The sequence below is a fragment of the Podarcis pityusensis genome (genome assembly GCF_964106645.2).
Source record: "Podarcis pityusensis genome assembly, chromosome: Z".
In the NCBI taxonomy this organism is placed as follows: Eukaryota; Metazoa; Chordata; class Lepidosauria; order Squamata; family Lacertidae; genus Podarcis; species Podarcis pityusensis.
Window position 1 is genome coordinate 27,375,105 of NC_138044.1, and position 18,680 is coordinate 27,393,784.

The following is an 18,680-nucleotide window of genomic DNA, read 5'->3' on the forward strand; positions in this document are numbered from 1 at the left end:
ATGTGCTTTCGAACTGCTAGGTTGGCAGGAGCAGGGACTGAGCAACGGGAGCTCACCCCGTTGCGGGGATTCGAACCGCCGACCTTCTGATTGGCAAGCCCTAGGCTCTGTGGTTTAGACCCCAGTGCCACCCGCGTCCCATACTTTAAAGCATACAAAAGTTAAAATACTAAAACAGATTAAATTACCTCAGCTTCTAATCATCTAGGCAGGCTTGTCTAAACAAGAATGAGTACAGTGAAGGCAGGTTATTGAATAGTAGCATAATATAATGTCACCTGGGCAGGGACAAATCTAGAGCAACGTGTAAATGGGGCAAAAGGACATGGCCAAACAGTTCTTGATGTGATAATAGGACTCAGTCTGGAATAGGTTTAGTCAATATGGCACCCTCTAAATATCTTTAACTACAACTCCTATGTGCTCCAGTCAGCATGCTGAGTGGTCAAGGATGATGTGAGTTGTTTGGTGGAGGGCAGAACACTGGTTCTCCCAGGCCTAGAATGTCCCTGTTTTCGAGGGGCCACTAGGGGCGCATCGGAAGATGGCTGACAATAACATCTCTCCGACCCACGGGAGGTAATTAGGAGGCTGTGATGGAAGTAAATAGCCTCCCTACCCCCCCAAGGTTGTGGGGGGGGTGCCCTTGCCTGCTGTGCCCTATACCACCCCCAAATTTGTGGGGATGGGGGCACTAGGCAGAATGCCCTCCTGTGGATCTCGGTGCTCCTGGACGCTGTCTTTGATCCGTGCCGCTAGCTGCAAGAACTTCAAAAGGAACAATTAGGAAGAAGCGAATGCACATATTTCAAGGAAGGAGGGGGAGTAAAGACTGCTAACTGAAGAGTTCTCTGATAAACAAGACGAGTCAGAGGAACAAGAATCAATCATGAGAAGATATGCCAAGACTCGGTATGGCAAAGGGACTGGATGGGGGAGGGGGGGGAAACTTTCCTTTCTTTCCTCTATGTGATTAAACAAGAATCCCCCCCCCCCCACAAGTCAGAAATGCCGTTTTAATGACTTAAGCTGTGGATTTACGACTGTGGAGATAAATTTTCTAACCAAAGCATCTTTTAAGAAGAGCGTGGAAGGTTTAAGAGCTCTGGAATGACGCAGTTAAAAATACTGTCGCCATATTGGCAAGCTCTGTCGGAGGACTTGAGTCTGGGAGGAGGAAAAGAGCTGGCTTTGTATTGTGGGTGAGACTCCTCAGTGGGACTTAAGAACGACAGATCCTGAGATTAATGATGGAAAGAGCGATGTTATTTATGAAAGTGATGATATATGGAAACCATCCCGATATGAGGATTGGACGAACGGAAAAATCCACACAGGATATAATTGGTGTTTTTCTGCTTAAGGAGATTATCAGAAGAGATCTTAAAGAAAAAAGAAAAAAATATACGAACAAGATGAGACCTGGAAACAGCAAGTTAAGACTGGATAGAATTATGAACTTTATTTGGACTGATTTGGATATGAACGCAGTAACAAGAAGATGATCGGAATCCTCCGGATCTTGAAATATGGGTCCCCTCAACAAAAATTTAAAATTCGGCTTTGTAATTCGGAATTTATGTGATGTGATTTGATTTGATTTGATTGGTCGGTTAATAAAAATTATTTTTTTTTAAAAAAAGAATGTCCCTGTTTTCATTTTTTAAACTTGTCTGCTTCCTTGCTATACCACTTTACCTAGTATTAGGAATAGGTTGGGCCAGTTAAAGTTCAGAAGGTTGAAGAGCTGTTTAGTGGAGGCAACCAGAGGATAATACAGTGGTGTCCCGCAAGACGAATGCCTCGCAAGACGAAAAACTCGCTAGACGAAAGGGTTTTGCGTTTTTTGAGTCGTTCCGCAAGACGAATTTCCCTATGGGCTTGCTTCGCAAGACGAAACGTCTTGCGAGTTCTTGCGAGTTTGTTTCCTTTTTCTTAAAGCCGCTAAGCCGTTAATAGCCGCTAAGCCGCTAATAGCCGTGCTTCGCAAGACGAAAAAACCGCAAGACGAAGAGACTCGTGGAACGGATTAATTTCGTCTTGCGAGGCACCACTGTAAAGATATTGACTTGGTGGTAGCTGTGAAATTAGCAAGAAAGTGGTGTGTCGTTATGATTAGGTTGCCTTCCTTCCCACTCATGGTACAGGTTGTCTACCTTCTCATAGCCTCTGCTGTCATAGCTGTTCAGGATGTTGTGTAAGAACCCATTCATAGTGATGAGGTAACACATCAAATAGAGCTTAAAGTCTTTGCTTTTCTCAATTTAAAATACACACACCCAAGACAAAAGCAACAGTGGTCTATTTATGTCCTGACAATGTAATCTCACAGGTAACACAATGAACCCTGTTCTAAAGGAATTGAAGCTATCGTTCCCCCCCCCCCCCACTTATTATTTGTTACAATGTTGTTAGAGAAAACACAGAATATCCTTTATAGCAAACAGACTCCTAAATCACCCTTCACTTTTGTGTAAGAACATTCAGATTGCAAACTAGGAATTTGAATATGAATAATATATGCTACACTTTTGAACTGTGCTTGTTAAATCACCAGCAGCAAGAATGCCTTGCCACATGGGAGGCGGCAGATTGACTTTATTAACCCACCAATTCACGTGCCTTTTTGCTTAGGAATAATAATGTGGCCTGCACCTTATAAGAAAAGAGCATACTTACAAAATGTTGCTCTAGTTAGTTCTGTGCTGGAGGTGAGAGTTCAGATTTCTTTGCATCTAGTCATCAGACCATTGCAAAACAAAATTTAACAGCATGAAAGTAACAAAAGGGTACTTGTCTGATGTTTGGTTTGCTTCTGGATTGGGACATAACAAAAATGGTGACCCATGGAATATAGAGGAAGAAGGCTACTTGTGGAGACAAAGGACTGAGGATCTTGGAGGGAACAAAAGAGCATGGAGGAGGAAGAAAGGGCTTCTAATTTACTTTAAGTTCCCAAAAATTCTCCCTGAATGAATTTGGCTTAGCAGAATTTTAGCCGGATGGGTTTATCCTGGTCTGTTTTCATTACCCTTTCCTCTTTTGGGATTGTTTTGTTGTGTGTGTAATAATTCAGAAGTGAAAACCATTTCTTTAAATTTTTATTTATTTATTAAATTTAAACTTAAATTTGGTTCACAATCCGTTGTGGTCTCCTTGTCTGTGATTTTATCCACCCACACGTAAGAGCCCACACTACATAAAGGGTACCTCAGGGTGACCCAGGGAACATAGGCTGTTTGGTGGAGGAAGCTGGATGGTAGCTGAATAAAGACTTCCACCTGGTGACAGCGGAAAGGTCACAGGAAGAGAAGTGCAAATGAGAAGGGGACACTCAGTTTGGCCTCATCCCCCTTCCTCACATTCTCCAGGGTATAGCCAAGTACCCATGACAAGGATAATATATAACAACTTGGGGCTGTGCACTGGTTTGTATTGCTTACCAGTGCTACCTACCTCCTTCCCTAATATTGGAGGTACAAAGGAAATGGGAAGGGAAGCAAAGAGCTTTCATAACACCTCTGCATGGTCCCCTTCAATGTCGGAGGTGGAAAAGAGCCATGTGGGATTGATTCAAAGAGTAGCCCTGGGAGGGAGAAGTGGTTTCCGTTGAATGGAAGCATCCCAATTCATGGACACACCCCAGTCAAGCAAAAAAACTTCTGGTGCAAAGCAAATCCACTGAAGGAGGTGGTCCTAGGGAAAGTCCTGAGGGCCAGATACAGGAGCATGAAGGGCCACATTTGCCCATGGCCAGAAGTTCCCCATTTCTGCTGTAGGTGTTCAAATATATTTAATAAAATAAACAAACACATCAAAGTGTTGTTTTGGTAACTACTGCTTTCCTTTTTTTCTTTATGTATTTCAGCAATGTCTATTAAATTAAATAGCTAATGATGTCTATATACACGGGAAGTTTAGTAAGAGGCTCTTGGCAGAGCCAGAAAGGATCATGTCAGATGGATTTCAATAACTAGCATTATATCTGTTATCAGGGTTCTGTTATTATCTCTTTCTGAATATGATTCTGCTCTGAAAGTGTGCTGGCAATGTAGTTATTGAAAAATTGCAGGCACCCAAGATGTCTGAGCTTAGTGTAAAGCTGAGTGATTACAGCTCTCGCTCTCTCTTTTTTTAAGATAGTCCTTTGACACAGCTTCATAGTATCTCCGCCTGGTATTTAGAGCTGAAGAGCCTAGATATCCGTTCCTAAAATGGCACATGCATTTCTGACTTCTGCTGCTCTCCTTAGAATTTGAGGATTTGTGAGCACAGCAGTTCCATTAGGAATTGGATAATGTAGCATGCACTTTCCACCAGGCTATTTGTATATATGCTTTTGATGGAGCTGAAACGATGGCGTGACCTTCTAAAATGAACCACCAGCCAATATATTTTCCATGAACACCTGTATCTCATATTTCCAGCTAAGTTATAAATAAATAAAAAGCACACCTTTTAACTTTTAAGTGCATTTTGTTTGTTTCTTTCAGGTGCATTAAGAAACCTTTGGCTTAAAAATTTCTTTGTAGCCTTCTGAGCACAATTGTAAGGGACATGAAAATGGCCATAGTTGTGAACTGAGGCACCTCTATTCACTTTTTTAGTGGTAGACTGCGAGCGACATCATGCGTTTGACATAACTTTATTTATTTATTTTTAAATATTACTTTTCCTCTAAATGGATCCCATGGTGGTGAACAATGAGCATGGATCAGACCATTCCTACGAGATACAGATACAACAAAAGCACCAACATTCACAATGAGAGGCAGCAATGTACCTTAAAAGCTCTACTGCAGACTAAATAAAGTAAAGAGAGAGAAAGCACTAGTGAGCTCTGCCCCCTTTCCCAATGCTTCCATGTTCAAAGCAAGGTTAGTCCAGGGACAGCCAGCACAGAGTGCTCTAGATGCTGGTGAACTGCAACTCCCATCATCCATGACTATTGGCCATACTGACCCAGACTGATGGGAGTTGGAATCCACCAACATCTGAAATGCCATAGCTACCCCATCTCTGGCCTATGGCAAAATCTAAGTCAGGCCCTCTAGATGTTGTTGGGTTCCAATTCCCATGGTCAATAGTCAGTTGTACTTCAGCAGCACCTGGAGACACCACATTTGGAGACACCGTTATTTATGGATGTAAGAAGCCATCATTTTCTGTTCCGCCTTGTATTTGTCACATGCAGCAAGCACTGTTTGCATTCAGCTACAAGTTGTCTTCTGCCAGAAACTACATTATTTGACTTTCTCTCTGCTGTGGCAAAATTATGTAACTTATGCAATTTACATAATTAATTGTGCAAATTGTCAGCAAAACTATTGATAGCTAAAAATTGGAAAGCCACAAAGGGTTTAAATGCACAAAAAATGGCATAATGTAATTTAGGAGATAGCACTTTCTGAAATATTGAAGCAAAAATTTTGTGTACCAAGGGGGCAAAATATATGAGACACTTTTATGGCAGACAGGTAGTCAATCATCCAGCACTTGAGCAAAGACTCAAACAACAACAACAACAACAACAACAACAACAACAACAACAACGAAAGCAGATCAAACCCCATTATTTTTTCTTTAAAAAACAGACAAGCACCGGTAAAGCAAGCAGATGCTCAGATAAATGTATGAGTGAGGACTTCAAGGGGCAGGGGGAGAGAACACACATGTGCATAAGCTCTGCCCTTGCAACCCCACACTCAAGTACCAACTCCATTTCCACCCTCCATGTTTTGTGCACAATGACCTGAAAGGGGGTCATTCGCACATTCAACTGACTACGCTTAGACACCTCCTTGCAACTGGGAACAGTGGCCTGCAGTGGAGCTAGCACATGCTGGAACTTTAGGGGGGACCTGTGCCATTGCCCCCCTCACTTCAAGCCTGCTTACATTGGCCCCAAAGTATGAATGGGGCTACTGGGTACAATGACATCAGAACTGCTATTTCCTTTTTTGAGATGTGTTTTATTCATATGCACACACACCATGGTTGCACACAAAGAGAGGGAAGTACTGCACCTGTTTTAATTCTGGAATAAATTTTATTCTCCTTGTTAGACGAATCCATGAAGAGTAGAATGCAAGGCAGATGGAAACCACAAATAGAATAGCATCCATCAATCGAGTGCCCTGTAGATGTTGTAAATTATAATTTCAGTCTTCCTTGACTCTTGGCCATGCTGGCTGGGGCTGATGTAACACCAGGTTGGGGAAAGGTGCCATAGAAGAAAGAACAAGCCAGGAATATCTGTTTATCCCTAGATTAGGAAACCATTTCTGAACACTAGAGCCCTCTCCCTCCTGCAGTTTCAAGCAACTCGTATACAGAAGCATACCACCTTGAGCCATAGAGGAAGAGCATAACCATTATGGCTAGGAGTCATTTATAGCCCTTTCTGCCATGAATTTGCCCAATCCTCTTTTAAAGCCTTCACTGCCTATGTGCTATGGCAGCTTTCCCAAATCTGGTCCTACAGCTCCCATCAGTTCCAGACAGCATTGTCAATGATCAAGGATTATGGGAATTGTAGTCTAAGACATATACAGGCCAACAAGTTGGAGACTGTTCTATCTATGGGTTCAATTTACCTTACATTCTACTCCTCAAGGATTCATTCCAAAATTCATTCCAGGATTAGAGTATGTGCAGTTTATAATAAAATATACAATCAGTTCATTAGTTTGTATAAGGCAAGCAACATACATTTTAGTCCAATAATCCACAAAATGGCTTCCCAGGTGGATGCTATCATCTTGTTTTCCTCTTTGTCGTTTTTCAGGAAATGGTTTTATGTGGTTTTGCTGTAAGATTATGACACTGTCTTATGAAAAAAACTTTTCAATATCAGAATGGGAAAACGATTCCCATATACAAATTATCCTGGAGGGCTTTTGAACAAGTATTTCCAAGAGCTCCAAATGTCAGCCTCTGGAGTGCTTGTCTTTCTCGTTATATCTTCTTCCAAACACTATTGGAGAAGTGGCTTAATCACAATTATTTTGACTACTGCAATTGCAGGGATGTTTGCAATACTGACAAATTAGGCTACTTTGTCATAAGTACCTCAAATAATTACAGTGCCTGTCAGATGTTTCTAAATCATGCAAATAAAACTCTCTCCCTTTCTTTTTTCCAATACATCCCTGTCTGAATCATGCTATGTATTGTCCTTGATGTCACATTATAACACTTTTACTGCAAATTGATAGAGGTTTGTTGTTGCTTTTAAACAACAAAAACAAAAAGGACTTTCATGACACCATTTGGTTGCAGCTTGCCACAGTTCCATTTGGAAATTGGGTTTACCAGCCTGACTTAAGTCTGGGTATAACATGTACTTAGCCTGTGGTGACACTATGTAGATGTACAGATATACATATTAATGCAATGGACTGTATCCAATGCCCTATTCAGAGTAGACCCACTGACATTAATAGATATAACTATTCATTTTGGTGGTTCTACTATGAGTATGACTTAGTTCAGGGGTGGTGCATCCTGTTTTGCCACATTAGATGAAACAGGTAGCAGCACTACCCTGCTGTTCCACCAGTTCCACCATACCTGCTCCTGCCACTGCCACCTGCACCACCTGCTCAGCTGTCGCCGAAGATGCCAGCACTGATTTCAGGTGACATCTTGGCCGAAATTGCCGAGATCTTGCCTGAAATCAGCAGGTGGAGATGACCTCACTCCACCTAATGCATGAGCTGGCGCTGGCTTAGTTGGAGACAACCTTTATCTTTATTAGGTCAGCAAAAATGTCACAAAATGATGTGTAAGCTTTCAAGTTCTCTTGAAGTCTTCATCAGGCTAGATAGCAAAGAAATGCAATGGGGGTGGGGATGTGAATGGCAAAGTGTGTTTGGAAGTGTAAGTATTTATTAACACAGCCAATCTAAACATATTTTTGGTCAAGTAAATCCTCTTGATTTTGATGGATTTTCCTAAAGATAACTATAATGTTATCTCACTGATATTTCTGACCACAAGATCTGCAATATATGACAAATTCTAAATCCTCAGTTTGGCATATATATATATATATATAATGTTATTTATTTAAACAATTTATATACCACTTAACTTTTTAGGCTCTAAGCAGTTTATAAAGATTATAATACAAAATCAAATTAAATTTAAAGGACTGTTTAATTATCTATGAGAATTAACTCCTCCCCCCTTGCTACATATGCATTTACTTGACTTAGATTTCAAACTATGTCCACAGAATATTTAACCAGTAAATACTTTCAATAGGGCAACAAATTATCATGTATATGGATCAGGCCAGATCAGATACTTCATGCACTACATCCTTTATACCTTGCACCAAGGAATAGATTATTCTATTATTTTCAGCATTTCCTAGAAAATAAACCAGGTAATTTCAAAATTAGGTGGTGGCTGGCTGATGTAATCAAATGTGTTGCCTATAAGGTACTTTTACATGCTCTAATAATGAGAAAGTTATGTCCTACTTTTTTTTAACCCGTGTTGACCACCAATGGGATTAAAAAATAATAATCTAAATGATTTGGGGAACTTTACCATTTTAAGTTTTGATCATTTGCAGTTTTGAATTTATATGTTTTAACTTAATCTTCCATTGTTTTATTTGCGTATGTGATTTATATTGTAATGACCATCTGGCTGATTAATTGGGTGGTTTAGGATTGTAGCCTTATTTTAATTTCCAGTTTATTGTTCAGTTGTTATTGTTTTTAACTGTATTTATATAGGCAACCCAATGATGTAGAATGCAATAGTATAATGCAAGAACAAATACAAAGGTATGGCAACATAAACATTTTATAACCCACAGTTACAAGAAAGAGATTGCAGTTAACAAGAAGAAACAGTAGCAAGGAAAGGATGACAATATTTTACAGTTACTAGTTATAATTTCTTTGTGTAAAGTGATTCTCCTTTGAGTAAGCTATGATAGATAGATAGATAGATAGATAGATAGATAGATAGATAGATGATAGATGATAGATGATAGATGATAGATGATAGATAGATAGATAGATGATAGATAGATGGTAGGTAGATAGGTAAGTGATAATGATAGATAGATAATAGATAGATAGATAGATAGATAGATAGATAGATAGATAGATGATATAGATGGATAGATAGATAGATAGATAGATGATAGATAGATATAGAGATGATAGATAGACATTAAAAACTTCCCTAAAGAGGGCTGCCTTCAGTTGTCTTTTAAAAGTAAAATAGTTGTTTATTGCCTTGACATCTGCTGGGAGGGCATTCCACAGGGCAGGCGCCATTACCGAGAAGGCCCTCTGCCTGGTTCCGTGTAACCTTACTTCTCGCAATGAGGGAACTGCCAGAAAGCCCTCGGCGCTGGATCTCAGTGTCCGGGCTGAACAATGGGGGTGGAGACGCTCCTTCAGGTATACAGGACCGAGGCCGTTTAGGGCTTTAAAGGTCAGCACCAACACTTTGAATTGTGCTCGGAAACGTACTGGGAGCCAATGCAGATCTCTCAGTACCGGTGTTATGTGGTCCCAGCGGCCACTCCCAGTCACCAGTCTAGCTGCCGCATTCTGGATTAATTGCAGTTTCCGAGTCACCTTCAAAGGTAACCCCACTTAGAGCGCATTGCAGTAGTCCAAGCAGGAGATAACCAGATAGATAGATAGATAGATAGATAGATAGATGATAGATAGATAGATAGATAGATAGATAGATAGATAGATATTCCAAAGTGTGTTTAGCAAAGACAGAATACACTAAAAAATAGATTCTGGATTGAGTTGCTTGAATTCAGAGATGGGCAACTTGTTGCCCTCCAGATGTTGTTGGACTACAATGTCCATCATCTCTGACTATTAACTAGGGCTTATGGGAGCTGGAGTTCAGCAACATCTGAACAGCTGTGGCTGTACTCTGCAGTCCTCTGCATCCTTACAACCTACTTGCTAGCTAATCAATGAAATAATTGCAGCTGTCTTCTGAGTAAACATGAATAGAACATATTCACATGACAGACAAAAAAAATTGTCTTGTAGGAGAAATGTGTAACTTCTTTCAGTAGCATGAGACTGCAGACTTAGGCACATGAAGGTGTTTAGGGGAGGAGGGAGATGCACAGTTAGCTAGTTGTGTCAGAAAAGGAAATATAGTTCATGTGGTTGAGGTGAAGCAGGAATGGAAAAAAGGCGAGCAAGCAGGCCATACAGCTGTGCAGGGACAGCTGTGCATGGCACATACAAACAGAGAAGTGGGAAGGAAGTGGATGGTATATTTTAATAATAGAGAGTCTCTGGCATGGCCATGGTCATCACTAAGAAAAGGGGAAAGTGTGGAGAGACAAACAATTGTGTATTGTTTTTGGCACCCATCTGTCTCAGGAGACAATGGAAGAATGCGCCTGTGGAGATAAAGTCAAACCATTAGAGAGTTACAGTGCATGCTGCTGCTGTAGAAATAGATATGGGAGATACAGGTACATGTTTTATTGCAGGTGTCGCAGATGAAGGCGTCCGGTTTTGCTGCTACAGGTGCACCATGGTGCTTCTTCTCCCTGCGCTCCTCCCAGCAGTCATTCTTCCTCTGGTCACTGCTGTGGATACAAAACCTGACTGTCTGTCTCCAAGCACTGCAATTATCTGCAAGAGATTCCCATATAGCAGGGTTAATGTTGCTAGCCTTCATGTTGCTGTTGCAGACATCTTTGTAATGCAGAGCTGGTCTGCCAACAAATATGCATGTCATTGTCTTAAATTACTCATTGGCCTAAGAGATCCAGGCTGACAGGTAACTAAATAGCAGTGCTTCAATGAATGAAGCCGAGTCATTATGTTAGCTCCCTTGCTGGCTGGTTGCTGTTGCTTTGCTGGATCCCTGGGTCCAGATCACAACCTCTCAATCTGTTTGGCTTCTCCCCAGGATCTAACCATTCTGTTGGCCCCAGATCACTGCCTCTCCTCCCACTGCACCCTTCAGAATTCTTCAAGTCTCTGATCTCCTCCCACCTCTCCTCCCCATCTGACTACTCCCACCCAAATGTCTCAACAGGACTCCTGACACATGGATCCAGAACTTAGTTCTGTGTTACTTTCTCCATAGATGCATCTCATTCTTGCCCTATTTCAGTACTATGCGACCCTGATAAGCACATATCCCGGCAAGATGGTTGATAGCAAGATGAATGCATACATTACTTTGCATCACATTTAATATCAAGGTTCGGGAAGAATTACTGTTCCTGACAAAGATCGTTTCTGGTATCTCAGAGAAATCTCATTGATCCAAAGTGCGGGTTTATAATGAAAAGATATTTAAAGCAAGATCTTGCTCTTTCCTGAGATAATATAAAACAAAATTGGACACCCACTTCTTTTTATTGCTAGCAAGTGTAGATATTAACTCTGCATTGCTATTAGGGCTGAGCCAAAAGTGGTCTACCAAAGTTTTCCAGGAAGGAAGGGACTGAAACTCTCCAACTTCTCAGGAGAAGCTTGAAAATTAACCCTCACCACAAAATCCAGAATTCTGTTTTCTGAAAAATTACATGTCAGTATTAATTAGTATTACCAGTTGCAGAATAAATGTCAATACCTAGTTCAGAGGATTTGCATATATGTTTGCAGATAAGCACAACCCCTGTTCTTCCATGGAAACAGCTCATAAAGGATTGCCTCGGGGTTCAATGCATTGTGCCATATTTTGTGCCAGTAAAATGCTGGTGTTTTTTGGCATTGCTGTGCCAAAATCTGCCTTCTACTTTCTGAATAGCTTTCATCCCCTTTGAAAGGGTTTCTCTTTTTCCTGCTGGGGAGAAAGTTTGGTGGGAAAAGCCTTTATATGAGTAAATGACACATACACATGTGCTGGATTATTGCAATGTGTTCTTTGTGGGGCTGCCCTTGGGCCTGGCCTGGAAGCTCCAGCTGGTGCAGAATGCAGCAGCTAGAATGATGATGGCAGCCAACAACATGTGATACATCTGCTAAAAAGTTCTTCAATGGCTGCCCATATGCTACTGGGGCAGGCTCGAGGTTCTTGTGTTGATATAGAAACCTCTAGAAAACTTGGATTCAGTATACTTTAAGAACCACCTGAGCCCTTATACCCCAGTTTGATCAGTGAGATCATCAAGTTGAGTGCTTTTAGTTGTATCCCATGTTACGGAAGAACAACTAGCCTCCACTAGCCTCTACAGCATTTAGGTGTTGCTGGTTCTGTACTGTGGAACTGTCTCTTCCAGCCTTGTTTTGTCAAACATGCTTGCTTTTGACTTTCAGGTATCTCTTGAAGACCTTTTTTCTCTGGCAGGCCCTTGCAGTTGCTTTAATTCATTTACCGTTTTGGTGATTATTTTCATTGTTTTAATGGTGTTTTGTTGTACCACTGCCTTGATATTTTATAATATGAAGGTACAGAAATACTTTTCTAAACATGAATGAATATTACATTAGGTAAAATTGCTTGCAAAAAAATGTGCATATTAGGCAAAACTGCATACAAAATTGTGTGAATTGCTGACAAAATTGCAGGGGGCTTCCAATTAAAAATATATATGCAGAAATATAGTGAGTGGCTGTTGGAATCCAACTCATATCAGCCTCAGCTGTAATTGCCAGAGGTCAGAGATTATGAGACTGGTAGCTAGAAATGTAAGAAGGCATCACTTTCCATTCTGCCCTGTATTCGTCTCATGCAGCACTGTTTATATTCCACTGCAGTTTGACTTCTGCTGTGGAGAAATTGTGTAGCTTATGTAACTTACATAATTAAGTAGCTAAATTATATTTAAAAATCATGCTGTTGTTACATTATGCAATCCCATTCATTTCAGTGCTAAGGAAAAACAATGCAAATGAGGGAGAATATAATCAGTTATATGTTATTTGTGTACTGAAAGCAACAACAGCAACAGTGAATACTGATCATATTCGCTGAAATGATTTCTGTTTCGGACATGGAATGAATAAACAAACACTGCCAGTTTCTGCTCCAATTTTTGTTTTGTTCAGAATTCTCAGACAGCCCTAGTTGTAATCCAGACCATCGGAGAGGTCAAAGGTCCCTCATCCCTGGTTTATACTGCCCTTTCTTTTATTTTACTGCAAGTCTTCTTCTTTAAAAAAAAAAAAAAAGGCATTCATGATTGCCATGTCAAGTCAATGATGTTTCCATCAAATTATAGTGCATACTGTGAATTAGACCAGGTGGTACAGAAGACATAGGTTAGAAAATTAATTAATGTCTCATTGTTGTCTTTTTGCAAACTGAAATCAGCTCTGTTGAGAGCCAACTCAATTTGATTCCTTTTATTCCAGGGTTGTTTCCATACCAGCTCATCTTTATTGAGAACTTTGTGATTGTAACAGCTGGTGCTTGAGTTTATTCCCTGCCCTCCCCCTTGTTCTTCATCCTCCCCCCCCCTCTTTTGCATCATGTAATTTCGATTGTATATCTGAGATCAGTGACTATTTCATTTTCTTATTGATTTGTAAGATGTCCTGGGAGCCTCTTCACTGAAGAGCAGGGCAAAAAGAAAAAGGTTTAAATAAATAAATAAAATTGACATTTCTTATAAGTACACAGGAAAATTAATGAGAAAATCCACTTGTCTAAGGTTAAATATTATCCATACTTTAGAGTAGTCCTAGAATATAAAAGGGATGATTTTTAGCATGCTGCTTTTCACTCATAATTAAGGTGTAATTGGCGAGTGGTGGCTGCTTTTAATAATTTTGTATTTGGAAATTATAGTGACTTTCTCGAGGGTGCATTGAAGGAGGAAGTACTTTTGTATTGCCTTGTATAAAAGAGAGAAAATATGAAGTCCTCAATATATTATCCCAAATGGAATGTGGCCCTCAACAGAAAAAATAAATGCTGCCACTCCTGTGTTACCCAAACGCAGTATCCATTACGCAAATCCTTTGGAAGCATCTTTAACATCTCTAAAACGAATTCCTTCTGAAATAAGAAGGCTGGGATTAGAACACTCAATTCCTTGAGTTTTGCTGCCACCAGATGCATGGACTCTTGTGTCATTAGGTCATTTTTAGAGAGACTCGGGGGAACTAAATGTTACCATACTTTGGGCAAGCCTCCAGCCAACTACGAGAGTGTGCTAAACTACAATAACAATTGATTCCATTGTGAGGTGAATGATTAATTCCATTGGGATTCAGCCAGTTGGTTGTTGCAAGGGTAACCAAGTGACGGGGTGGGGGATACTGACTCCATTCATAGCATAAAGCTAATGGCTAGCAGGGAGGAAAGAAAAACTTGGGTCAAACAGAGAGGGCGGTCAAACAGACATGTATTTCTGAATCCTCAATGTTAAGAGTCCCTTTATTTCCGATATGCAGTTTTCTTTATGTTGCTAAAACGGCACCAAGCGCACACAAGGATGAATTTAGAGTCCGTGTAACTACACTAGGCCCCTTGGTGCATTTGCTGGCTGCAGAATTTCATGACAGAATTCACACAGAAGTAATTCTGCATGCAGTCCTTCTAGCGTGTTGCTAATGGCACAGCAGTAATTGCTCCTCACCCCATTGCTGCAAAAGTCAACTATTTGGAAGTTACTGTTTTTTCTTTAAGGCACAAAAAATGCACAGAAAGCACCTGGGGCAAGCAGTATCCCAAGTAGTCTTCTCCTTTTTGCTGTTGGGGTGCTTCCCCTCACTGCCATCCACTGTTTCCTGTGATGCAGATTTAAGTGCCCGGAGCTTTCTTTTTTTAGAATGAAAAGTTCCCAGGCAAAATTATCATAAAAACAATGTCAGTCATGTTTTTTTACAAACAAAAAACTGGTCCTAGCACAAATAACCCCTGTAGCTATTTGTCTGCAATTGGGCAGGTTTACTGTGTACGGGTACTTATCTGAAGTATGCCATTTTCATACAAATTGCCCATAATGAATAAAGGAGATTAAGTGAATTATTTTTGACTACCACAAGAGTTAGCACTCTGAAATTCGACAGTTTCATGCCCTCGAAAGGGTCTGCCATGCCTACAAACGCCATACAATTCTGCCAAAAATAATAATGAAAAATAAATGGCTACTTTTGGAGGATTTCTTTTTAAAGGTATCCAGGGCACACATGGACACACACAAACTGGATCTATTTGTGTGACCAGGCCACAACAGCCACAGGGATTGTAGGAAAGGAATAAAGACTCTGACAACATGTTATGGAATTAAATTAGGCCATAACTTTATTAAACCTCCGAATGTAGGAAGACCTTGACTTAGGGCTTGGGCGTGTACCCCTCCCAGCCCCCCAGCTGGGGGAACTGGGAAACATCAGGGTAAATGGGATGTGGGGGTGCACTGTGAGATGTATGTGTAGCAGGCAGCCAAGCCCATATCCCCACACACAGGGTAGTTCACTGACGACCTTTCAGTGTATGGCCAGTGACACCCATATAAAAACCCCTTTAAGAGGGGGACCCTGGAATTGCCGCCACAGGGGAGTAAATCACCACTTCATGCCCCCCCCCCAAATATAGGGAAGAAAAGATGAAAGGATTCCACCCAAGGCCACCCAAGTTGTGACAAATTGCTATGGGGAAGACAAAACCTGCCAATGCAGGAAAATTTCTTCCCGGTCCTTCAAGAGAAACCAGTCAAAGACTGCAGCAGTGCCCGCTAAACAAGAAGAAAAAGTTAACCTGCAAACAAGAAAACATTAAACTAAGGGAGGGTAGGGTGGGTGAATCTCCTGAGCCGACTGTCTGGCTACTGTTGGCTGCACCCCCTGTATATTAATGGGACTGGCCCCACCTCCCAGCAATGAAACTTGACTACGAAGGCTGGGCGTGAACCTCCAAATATTAACACTGAGAGGCAGGCCAGCCCCTGTTTGCCATTAAGCTCCCTGGGAACTGTAGCACCATATTTGTTGTTGTTTAGTCGTTTAGTCGTGTCCGACTCTTCGTGGCCCCATGGACCAGAGCACGCCAGGCACTTCTGTCTTCCACTGCCTCCCGCAGTTTGGTCAGACTCATGCTGGTAGCTTCGCGAACACTATCCAACCATCTCGTCCTCTGTCGTCCCCTTCTCTTTGTGCCCTCCATCTTTCCCAACATCAGGGTCTTTTCCATGGAGTCTTCTCTTCTCATGAGGTGACCAAAGTATTGGAGCCTCAGCTTCAGGATCTGTCCTTCCAGGGAGCACTCAGGGCTGATTTCCTTAAGAATGGATACGTTTGATCTTCTTGCAGTCCATGGGACTCTCAAGAGTCTCCTCCAGCACCATAATTCAAAAGCATCAATTCTTCGGCGATCAGCCTTTTGTATGGTCCAGCTCTCACTTCCATACATCACTACTGGGAAAACCATGGCTTTAACTATACGGACCTTTGTTGGCAAGGTGATGTCTCTGCTTTTTAAGATACTGTCTAAGTTTGCCATCGCCTTTCTTCCAAGGAGCAGGCGTCTCTTAATTTCGTGACTGCTGTCACCATCTGCAGTGATCATGGAGCCTAAGAAAGTAAAATCTCTCACTGCCTCCATTTCTTCCCCTTCTATTTGCCAGGAGGTGATGGGACCAGTGGCCATGATCTTCGTTTTTTTGATGTTGAGCTTCAGACCATATTTTGCGCTCTCCTCTTTCACCCTCATTAAAAGGTTCTTTAATTCCTCCTCACTTTCTGCCATCAAGGTTGTGTCATCTGCATATCTGAGGTTGTTGATATTTCTTCCAGCAATCTTAATTCCAGCTTGGGATTCATCCAGCCCAGCCTTTCGCATGATGAATTCTGCATATAAGTTAAATAAGCAGGGAGACAATATGCAGCCTTGCCGTACTCCTTTCCCAATTTTGAACCAATCAGTTGTTCCATATCCAGTTCTAACTGTAGCTTCTTGTCCCACATAGAGATTTCTCAGGAGACAGATGAGGTGATCAGGCACTCCCATTTCTTTAAGAACTTGCCATAGTTTGCTGTGGTCGACACAGTCAAAGGCTTTTGCATAGTCAATGAAGCAGGAGTAGATGTCTTTCTGGAACTCTCTAGCTTTCTCCATAATCCAGTGCTACTGTTGCTATGGACAAAGACAACAGTAGCACCATATGCAATCCCACAAAGGGCACCCACAATGTAAAGTGTGAGTGCTCATTGTCTTTAATTTGGAAGGCTTTGTTTTTTCTCTGGTGGAGTTATTGTGCCTTCAGATTTCATTCATATTCACATATGCTAACATGAAAAAGTTACAGCTTTCTTTTTAAAAAATCCCTCAGAATAGTGAATGGAAAGGCACAAAACTTCATTTTTTCTCACTCAGGATTCGGATTCTGACTTCATGTTGAATCAGAAACATCTAAAGTGCTTTTGTGTGGTGTAGTGGTTAAGAGTGGTAGTCTCCGCTCCTCCACATGCAGCTGCTGGGTGACCTTGGGCTAGTCACACTTCTCTGAAGTTTCTCAGCCCCACTCACCTCACGAAGTGTTTGTTGTGGGGGAGGAAGGGAAAGGAGAATGTTAGCCGCTTTGAGACTCCTTCGGGTAGTGATAAAGCGTTATATCAAATCCAAACTACTCCTCCACCTCCTCCTCTTCTTCTTCTTTTCCAAAGCAGGATACAAAGTGAATCTGGTGCACACCGCTGCTAAATATACATGCAAGATCTACTGAAGAATGCTTTGGTTTTTCATATGTTCAATATATGATATCCAGCTGTGAAAAAACTCTGTTTTATTTTTATCATCCTTTCCTCAATTTGATTTAATTAGTAAGTTTTGACCACCTGTCTAATCAGAAATTTTAGTTCTCCGCCCTGCACTTACATACATAAACGATGCTTTCTGCATTTTAGCATAATAGCACAATTATCAAATGCAGCACTAATTCCTAAGATTGTTTTGGCAAGACCTTTGAAAATTATGAGGGATAAGCTGAAGATTGTGTAGTAAAAATAGTTTTTTAATGGAGACAAAGAAAGGAAGGAGAAAGAGAGAGAGAGAGAGAGAGAGAGAAGAGGAGAGGTGCTACCACATACCTGTTCAAGGAGGAAATTACATCCATAGGGGAAGAAGGAGAGATTGGGCAGGATAACAGAAGAATGCTAAAGCTGGAAGAGCAAAGGGCACAGGCAGAAACATGATAGGAAATAAGGGCCAATCACTGTTTCTTGGCCTAACATACCTAACAGGGTTGTTGTGAGGATAAAAAGAAAACAAGAACTATGTATGACACATTGAGGTCATTGGAGGAAAATAGTTATCTTGTGGATCAGTACCTCCTTGTACAGTATCTTCCTTTTGGTGGCTCTGCTGCTAACATGGCTGGATGCTTCCACTTCCTGGTTCAGAGGGCTGGAAAGGCATACCTCAGCTGGTTCCATATCTCCACAGTTAACTTGTTGATTCTAATAGCCACAGGAATGACCCTTTATACTCTAATGTACATATTAGCACATACTAAGATACCCCATCTGTAAATCAAGGGCAGAACACAGCCAAGGTTAAGTTATTTCCAAGTGCCATTGATTTTCTGTGGGACCTTGATTTTTGCTAACTGCAGAGCAAACTGTTTATAGTGAGCTAATCCATGCAAATGAACTTAAGCATGTAGCTGGCAGCATAACTTAGAAGCATGGCTGCCAAGGAGAGGATCAGGAAAGAGTATACTTTGGCTGGGAAGGAAGAGTCAGCCCAAGGAGAAGCATCCATAGGAT

At 41.2% G+C, this 18,680-nt stretch overlaps 1 long non-coding RNA gene across 2 annotated transcripts in view; it reads left to right on the forward strand.

The window, feature by feature from the left end:
• Positions 1-18,680, forward strand: part of LOC308468881 — a 211,996-nt gene that overhangs the window by 66,962 nt on the left and 126,354 nt on the right. The gene's annotated exons all lie outside the window — the stretch shown is intronic.